General features: G+C 41.9%; 1 protein-coding gene across 2 annotated transcripts in view; it reads right to left on the reverse strand.

Moving 5' to 3' along the window:
* ZFPM2 (zinc finger protein, FOG family member 2) overlaps positions 1-8,787 on the reverse strand; it is a 381,732-nt gene that overhangs the window by 60,965 nt on the left and 311,980 nt on the right. The gene's annotated exons all lie outside the window — the stretch shown is intronic.

Here is an 8,787-nt window from a genome sequence, read left to right on the forward strand (position 1 = left end):
AAAAGTGTCTCTACCCATCCTGCCAACCCTTGGGGTGCCCAGCAGTGCCTTGCCAAAACAGGAAGCCCATTTTCTGCATTGGTTAATGTACCCACAAAGACAGAAATATCTGCCTTGCAAAATACCTGCCTCACACCCTTTCTAAAGGGACTAAGGCCTAAACAATGTCTCTGCCATGGAAACCCAGTTCCCACTTCCGGCCCTGGACTATCTGCTTTGGTAAGATAAAGAACATATAAATGTGATTGCTAAAAGTCACCCCTGCTTACAGAATACTAACCTGACTCTCTGAACTAAGCTCCAGGACCATCCTATTTACATTATCATTGTTAAAGAAACTGTAATTTTACCAGTTTTCTTTAGATAGTCCCAAGCTTGGTCCATCAAGCTAATGTCTAAAACATTTGATTAATGACTCAGTACTTAAGTACCTCTTGTCTTTCCTCAGAAAGGTGAGGCTCCTCTTTGCCTGGGAAATTAAGGGTTGCTTTGCATAAACCTTGGGTCCCTTCTAACTTATAAGAAATGTCCTGTCCCAATAGCCAGTGTTCAATATCTCTGAACACCTCCCCGTCTGTTGCTACTGTCCCCAAAGCGTTGTTCTTTCTTCTACCAGAGCTAGCACAGATTGCTCAGCTCTGTTCATCACTCCAAGATCAGGTGACTACAACACATATTCCTCAATTCCCTCCCTCCATTCCAAATCTTTCCCCTCAACACAGCTTATATCCTAGGACTGTATGTATAGATGGGCAACAAAGTTGCTGAGCTTGCCCACCCCTCTGAGGTTCTTTCACTAAGCAAAAAGTCTCGCTAGTTCCCCACCTCTAAAAGAAACAGATCCCTACCACTTCGGGTAAAAGTGGCAAAGCAAAATTAAAATTGTGCTACAAGTGGTCTTGTATGCCACAGAGAGACTGGAAAGTGGAAGCAAGAAATCCTATTGTGACAAACATTCACTCCCAACACACAGCAGGCACTCTACATAATTGTACATAATTGGCCACTGTCAGCAGGATGATCTTCATGTGTCTGGTAAGGCAGGTACACCTTGTATTTTAATGAAATATTTCCTTCTGCATTTTCACAGTGAAATGCCATAGTGTCATTGCTGACACTTAAAAGGTATTTTGGGAGAGGTCAGGGGAACTTCTAGTGATGTCACTTCAATACTATGGTACAACAAATATTTTCTCTATTTTCTTGATAAGCATATGAAAATTTCCTGATATGTTTTCTCTTCTTCCCCCAAACAGTAAGGCGCATCCCGCACATGCAGAATAATGCACTTTCAAACTACTTTCAGTGCTCTTTGAAGCTGTGCGGAATAGCAAAATCCACTTGCAAACAGTTGTGAAAGTGGTTTGAAAACGCATTATTTTGCGTGTGCGGAAGGGGCCTAAGAGGCCCATGAATCTTTCAGTGTAGATGACCTATACTTTCCAGCAGTTAGCACTACCAGGGATTCAAGTACTGCATCATTCTGGAGCAGTGCTATATAAGTGCATTGTTTCAAAGTGTTGTATTGCTCTATTCTTGAGAAGCGCTATGTATGCACCAAAAAAAAAGAGTTGCCAGAGAATCATTTATTTATTTATTTAATTAATTTGTATACCGCCCTCCCCCGAGGGGCTCAGAGTGGTGTCCAACAATTATATATCTAACATTTAAAATCAGCTAAAAATAATCAATCCCCACTAATTAAAGAATCATAATTGCATAAATTACAGATTTCAGATGGCATCAGAAGTCCCCCCCCCCTCTTCCTTGCGCCCACGGGAGGCCAGATGTTTATTATATAGCAGATTTTCAATGTTATCCCGACTGGCCAAATGCCTGGCGGAACAGGTCCGTTTTACAGGCCCTGTGGAAACTCTGTATGTCCCGCAGGGCCCTGATCTCACCTGGGAACCTGTTCCAAGTATTCATGAAAGGAAGAGCAACAGTTGGAGGGGTGGGGTAGAGGAGAGATGATAGGATTTGCATCTGCTGTGAAAGGGAAAATGAGACTGTCCTGTGCAGTATTGAATCTCTGTTACAAGTGTGAATTCAGCAACCATCGCACTAACCACATAACCACCATTGAAATACCTCTTTTTAGTAAAATCATCCTAGGAAAAAATTCACATCTGTACTCAGGAAGGATTCAGACCAACAAGTGTTCCCTTTATGCAAGACAAATTACTAGCATGAAATCTTAGAATCATAGAGTTGGAAGGCACCACAAGGGCCATCATGTCCAACCCCCTGCCATGCAGGAACAGACAATCAAAAGTACCCCTGACAGATGGCTGTTTAAAAACCTCCAAAGAAGGACTTCTTTGGTGATTTACCCCCTTTTCCATTTTTCCTCCTTTAAAATCTTTCTTTCCATTTCTCTCCCCCCCCCCCTTTAAACCTTAGGCTGTTTCCACATGGTCACGCTTGGGGGGTGCATTGGCATATATGACGCCGACACCCCCCCGGGACCGTTTGCATGGGACCGGTAGGGGTAGGGAAGACGATTCAGCCTGTGCAGAGGCTGCACTGTCCCCCTGAACACCTTACCATCCCCTCCTGGCTTCCGGCGTGTCGCACAGGCCAGGGGACATGCCCCCCTGCCCTGCGTGACAGCTCTAGAGTCGCAGGGCAGGGTGTGTGTGTCCCCTTGCCTGTTCAATGCTCCGGAAGCCAGGAGGGGACAGTAAGGCATTCGGGAAAGGGGGGGTAATGGCACCTTACATGGCAGCGGTTGGAAGCTGCTGCTTTCGAAAAACCTTGCTCAGGGAGCGAGGTTCAAAAGCAGCGGTTGGAAGCTGCTGCTTTCGAAAAACCTTGTTCAGGGAGCGAGGTTCAAAAGCAGCGGCTTCGTGCAACTCGGCGGCCGTGCAAACCCCTCCCCAGGGATGCTGTTTTTAGTGTGGAAACAGCCTTAGCTCAGTTGAAAGTTCTTTAGACATCCATACTGGTTTTCTTAGACACCTTCCATTTTTCCTCCTCATTGGAACTGTTTTAAATTGTGCCTTCAAGATCTCAATTTCAAGAAGTTCCCATCCATCATGCACTCCCTTCTCTTTTAGTATTTTTAACCACAGGATCACACCCAGTAGTTTCCTAAGCTTACTGAAGTCTGCTTTCTTAAAGTCTAGAATGTCTAGAAAGACTACATTTAGTATCTATCCCCTTTCCACTGAATAACAAAAAAACAGGATAAGTCCATTGCTGAATGAGTATTAATATGACATTGGTTAGACCAGGGGTCAGGAACCTTTAAAACTCAAAGAGCCATTTGGACCCGTTTTCCACGGGAAAAGAAAACACTTGGAGCCGCAAATAATTTTTGACATTTAAAATAAAGATAACACTATATATATTGGGTTTTTTTCTACCTTTTACTCCGCTCATTCTGAGAAGCGCATGGATGCGTCCGCCCTGCTGCCTGCAGGGCAGGCAAGGATGGGGCCTGGGGCTCGGCCTTGCCGGCCGCCGGGAAAGCGCCCACCCTGCTCCAACGGGGCGGGTGAGAGGGGAAGCCCATGGCATGGCCCAGCTGATCGCGGGCAGTTGGTGCACCCGCCCTGCTGCCTGCAGGGCGGGCAAGGATGGGGCTGGCGGCTCTGCTCGTGGAGCCACAGTGCAAGGGCAGAAGAGCCGCATGTGGCTCTCGAGCCACAGGTTCCCTACCTCTGGGTTAGACCATGTTGATACTCCTGAAACACTAAGATTTTCCGCAGTTTTGTACCACAGAAGTAATTGGTAGTAACTATAGGACTTCTTTATTCAGAATGAGTTTAACTATAATATTTTTAAGCAGTAAGAAAATTTATTTTTTTCCCGAAGCATAAAAATGGATTTCCTAGGGTTTTTTTAATGGATCTCAGGATATGATAGTGTGAACATATTAATTATTTTCATTGTGCTTTAATGAGTTCTAATAAATCAAGATTGCATATTAAATAATACATTTATACTCTGAATTTTAGAATAATTATTAATTAACAATGCCAATACTGAAGATACCACTTTGATCTCAAAATTGCTAATGTTGGTCCACAGCTATTCCATCAAGGATGGAGATGGAAGTATTCAATATGTGCCCAAATGGACAAAACTGATATATTTATGCATATATTCAACTTTCTTCCACTTAACCAATTTACAGTGAATTTTAAGTAGAATCCACTGAAGGCATTCCCATTCATAGTACAACTCCTTCCTCCCGAGGGAGTCTATTCACTTCCCCAGATTTGTCCAGTCTCTAAATACTTCCTATTTTTCAGCCTAAGTGGTGTCTCTGCCACTCTTTTCTTTCAGCTATTTGACTTTCTTTTCTTTCTTTCTTTTCTTTCGCTTTCTTTTCTTTCTTTTCTTTTCTTCTTTTCTTTCTTTTCTTTCTTTCTTTCTTTCTTCTTCTTCTTTCTCTCTTCTTTTCTTTCTTTTCCTCTCTCCCTGCTTTAACCTTCCTTCATCTTGTGACTTTACCTACATTCCCATTCTAGGCTGCCTCTGCACCATGACCTGGGTAGACTTGAATCCAGACCTTAACTGACTCTGTTTTTATACTGACCATGGAACAGACTCACTGTTCTAACAAGTGCTAGGATGTCAGTGCTGACAATTGAGAATCATATCCAGGAATGCCTTGTCCATCTGAAAATCAGGTTATCGAATATATCTATATTTGCAATTCACAATCCCATTTTCAAAGCAATCCGTTTAGAATTAGTAGGACTTGATGCGAGCAATATTCTACATCCCCTGAAGTCAGCTGAGCATTCTACACAAGATGGAGATAGGGTACCAACCTCCAGGTGGTGCCTGGCGATCCCCTGGAACTATGGCTGATTTTCAAATTCCCCCCTGGAGAAAACAGCTGTTTTGGAGGGTGGACTGTATGAACAACACCCCTCTGAGGTTCTTTCTCTACCCAAATCCCACACTTCTGAGGCATCATCCCCAAATCTCCAGGAGTTTCTTAATCTTGAGTTGGGAACTTTATTTTAAGATCATGGCCTAAGACAGTGGTGGCGAACCTTTGGCACTCCAGATGTTATGGACTACAATTCCCATCAGCCTCTGCCAGCATGGCCAATTAGCCATGCTGGCAGGGGCTGATGGGAATTGTAGTCCTTAACATCTAGAGTGCCAAAGGTTCGCCACCACTGGCCTAAGAGATCCCCCCCCCCCAATTTTTGTTTTTAAATATCTAGTCCAATGAAGAGTTCTGGAAAGAATGTATTCTGTGCTGTATTCTTTTAGTTTGGTTCTATTAAAAGGTATTATACAGTATTACATAGTAAAATGTTTTACATAAACATTTCCATGAATTCTGAAGGATTTTTTTTTTCAGGGAGGACTGAGACTATCAACATTTTTCAGGAAGAGCTCCACATTCATGGGCAGCTCTAAGCCATCACCAAAATAGTGTTGTTTTGTCTAATAATGTAGTTTCATGATTACAGTGATGAGTTTAAAAACATAATCAAACAAGAGGATAAAATGCTTCCCACAACTTTTAAGAAAAGCAAAAATTCTGAACCCCCTTTGTGCCTGGGCAATGGTAAGATTTAATGTGAGCTACAAGGATTTGTTAGAAATCACTTTCTTCCACTAACATTACCACACTAATATATTTAACATAGGCATTTACATGCTTTGCATTTTAAGTGCCTCTGAAATTCAAGCACCAAGTCTGCACATTTCAGCTGCACCATCAGATGTAATGAGTTATGGTACTATCGGCATGTTGATAAGCTATAGCCCAAAGAAGAACAAGAAGGAAGTATAAAAAATATGGCCAGAGGATGGGATAAAATTATCAGCGAGTGTGTTTTCCTGTTTGGTTTTAATCTACATTTAATTAAATTCTTATCTTCTGTGTACTTATGGTCGCATTTGAATGGCGAGACTGCATTCATTATGAATGGTAAAACTTAACTCAGAGAACATTTCATGTGCCTCCTTGTAAGGAGGAAGAAGAAAAATGCTCTCTTTATTCTTTACTCTTAGGTCCTATTAAAGAAGGGTTAAGTTTCTTTGGGCTTAAGAGCTGCTGAATGCTTAACACTGCAGCTAACTGGTTTTGAAAAGGTGGATTCCAGTAAATTCAGTATCTGTTTTGAAATCTTACTGTCTAACCAGTAAAACCAGCAATGACAGAACCATAAAGAGCATTAAAGAAAGCTTTCTTCAGTCATCCAGATGATAAAAAAAGAAAGTCAGAATTAGAAATATTTTAAAAGGGCTACAGATTGTTACTTCATTAGTAACCACAGTTTCAATTGAACTAGATTTTTTTTGCTCTTCGTAGCAAGAAAGCACATTAAAGAAACAGCTTTCCAAAGTTGCATTTTGCATTTTCTGCTTTAACAATGCAGTATTAAACAGCGTTAAACCCTTCTAAGTCAACTAAAATAACTCGAAGGATTGCACTGTAAGAATCCTAGAATTCCTTGTGTGAGAGGAATATCCTTTGCCCTCATCCTTCAGTATATTACCAGCTTTCCATTATCTCACTTTGGCTGAAATGTAAAGGATCAGATTCAATTCTTGTACCTCAGTTATAGAGTGGTATAGTGGTTAAGGTGACAGACAAGGAGCTGGGAAATCCAGGCTCAAATTCCCATCCACGCCATGGAAGCTTATGGGTGACCCTGAACCAGAGACACACTTTCAGCCCTAACCCTGGCTAGTATTTGGATGGGAGACCTCCAAGGAATACCAGAGTCTGGATGGGGAGGCAGGCAATGGCAAATCACCTCCTAAGTCTCTTGCTTTGAAAACCCATGGGGTCACTGTAACTCAGCTGCGGCTTGATGGCAAAAAACCCCCAAAACCTTAGTTACTGATTGTGTGTAAAATGCTGTCAGGTCACAGCTGACTTCTAGCAACTCTTGGTTGGGTTTCAAGGCAAATGATTAAGTGGAGGAGATCTTCCTTGGAGGTCTCTCATCCAAGTGCCAAACCAGCTTAACTTCTGAGATCTGACAAGATCAGGCTGAGATCTGACAAGACCATTCCTTAGCTACTAATTACAGGATTGCAATTATTTATTTTATTTATTGTTAAATTTATATACCGCCCTTCCCCAAGGGGCTCTGGGCAGTGAACAACAAAGTAAACAGACAAATAAAGCACAAATGGAATAAAATTATAAATAAATAATAGGCTCCATGAGTCCTAAAATCACTAAAACTCCAATAAATAAAAGCCCCAATGTAGAATCAACTGGAATTAATAAAAAACTTTCTGACATCTATGTAACTTGTATATGGTTTTGAAGAGGAAATATAAAGGATCATTTCCATGCATTTTGCCATGAACTGCTAACGTACTTCTTTATGCTAGTCTCTATGACACCGTAAAGCTTTTGTTGGACAAATCTTAAGAAGAAATCTTCAGATGCTTAGACATTATAGATTGGAAAAGTAAACTATTAAGAAGTAGAGTTGCCAACTCTGGGTTGGGCCATTCCTGGATATTTAAGGGTGAAGTCTGGGGAGGAACCTCAGTGGGATATAATGTCATAGAGTTCACCTTACAAATATGCCATTTATCTAGAAGGCTGGCCCTCTGTGGTTCGGAGATCTGTTGTAATTTCAAGAGATCTCTAGGCACCACCTGGCAGATGGCACCCTACCTTTGAAGGCAAACTCTGGAAACAAAGTAAATTCACCACCAAGCATTTTCCATGACCAACCCATTGCCTTGCTCTTCTTAATTGAAACCTGCTCGAAGTGGATGAGAAATGTAACCTCTAATTGGTCAGAGCCAGATCAAACTAATAAGTCACTGAGGAATTTTAAGAGGCCAGTTGGTGCCTTTTGCTTTTGGAATCAGGCCTGAGGTGGCCTATCTCGGGTCATACCAACAAGCCTCTATTTAATCCTGTGGGTTGATACTAATGCTAAATAAAAGCCAAATGAAGAAACATAAAATAGAATTCCCTGACAATGGAAACAGATGTGAATAACAGCCCAGACCACGCTTGAGGGCCATTAAGAAAATCGGATGATTGGGTTTGAATTGATCCAGCAGCTTCTGAGGCAATTTAAATGGACAGACATTCACTGGCCCTAAATTTCAGGAGAAAGTCTTCCTACTAAAGATCTATGTATATCACCACAGCAAGACCGTTCAGGCCAGGCCTGAGTCCTGAAGCTGACAGAGTGCATATGAGGGCTTCTTCTGAGTCCCCAGGGCAATTCAGTAACTTCCTCAGTAAATTCCTCAGTAACTTCCAGAATCACACTGTCAACAGTAGAGTTAGCTCAGTAGCAGAAAATTCCCAGTTTAGCCACTTGGGGTTTGATTATTTAAGCAAGCTGACATTCCTTGGAATCCCCATTCTTCATTACAGCTTTCCCTGTTAGATCTGATTTTATGCAATTACTTTCAATCTGAAAGCATCATCATAGAAATGAATTTATTTATTGTGTTTATATTTGGCCTTTTTTTCTCCCATAGTGGTTAACGTGGTTTGTGTATAGGAATCCCAGGCAGTTTCCCAGATCAACTTATCTTGTATACTGTTGCTGAATTGTGTACATTCATTTAATGCTCGTCAGGATCTAACTGCACATTACTCATTAGCAGATTCAAAGGGGCAACCTGAATCAGAGATGGGATCCAGTCGGTTCTCACAGGTTCCCAAGAGTAGGTTACTAATTAATTATGTGTGCTGAGAGAAGGTTACTAACTGGTGATTTTGCCACGTGATTTTTGCCTTAGTTATGCCCCTCCTCCTAGAGGCGGGGTGAAAAGGAACTGCACCTGGGGTGAGCGTGCCCTGCGTCCTTGCCACAGCCC

This window comes from Sphaerodactylus townsendi, linkage group LG09 (genome assembly GCF_021028975.2).
Source record: "Sphaerodactylus townsendi isolate TG3544 linkage group LG09, MPM_Stown_v2.3, whole genome shotgun sequence".
NCBI classification, from domain to species: domain Eukaryota; kingdom Metazoa; phylum Chordata; class Lepidosauria; order Squamata; family Sphaerodactylidae; genus Sphaerodactylus; species Sphaerodactylus townsendi.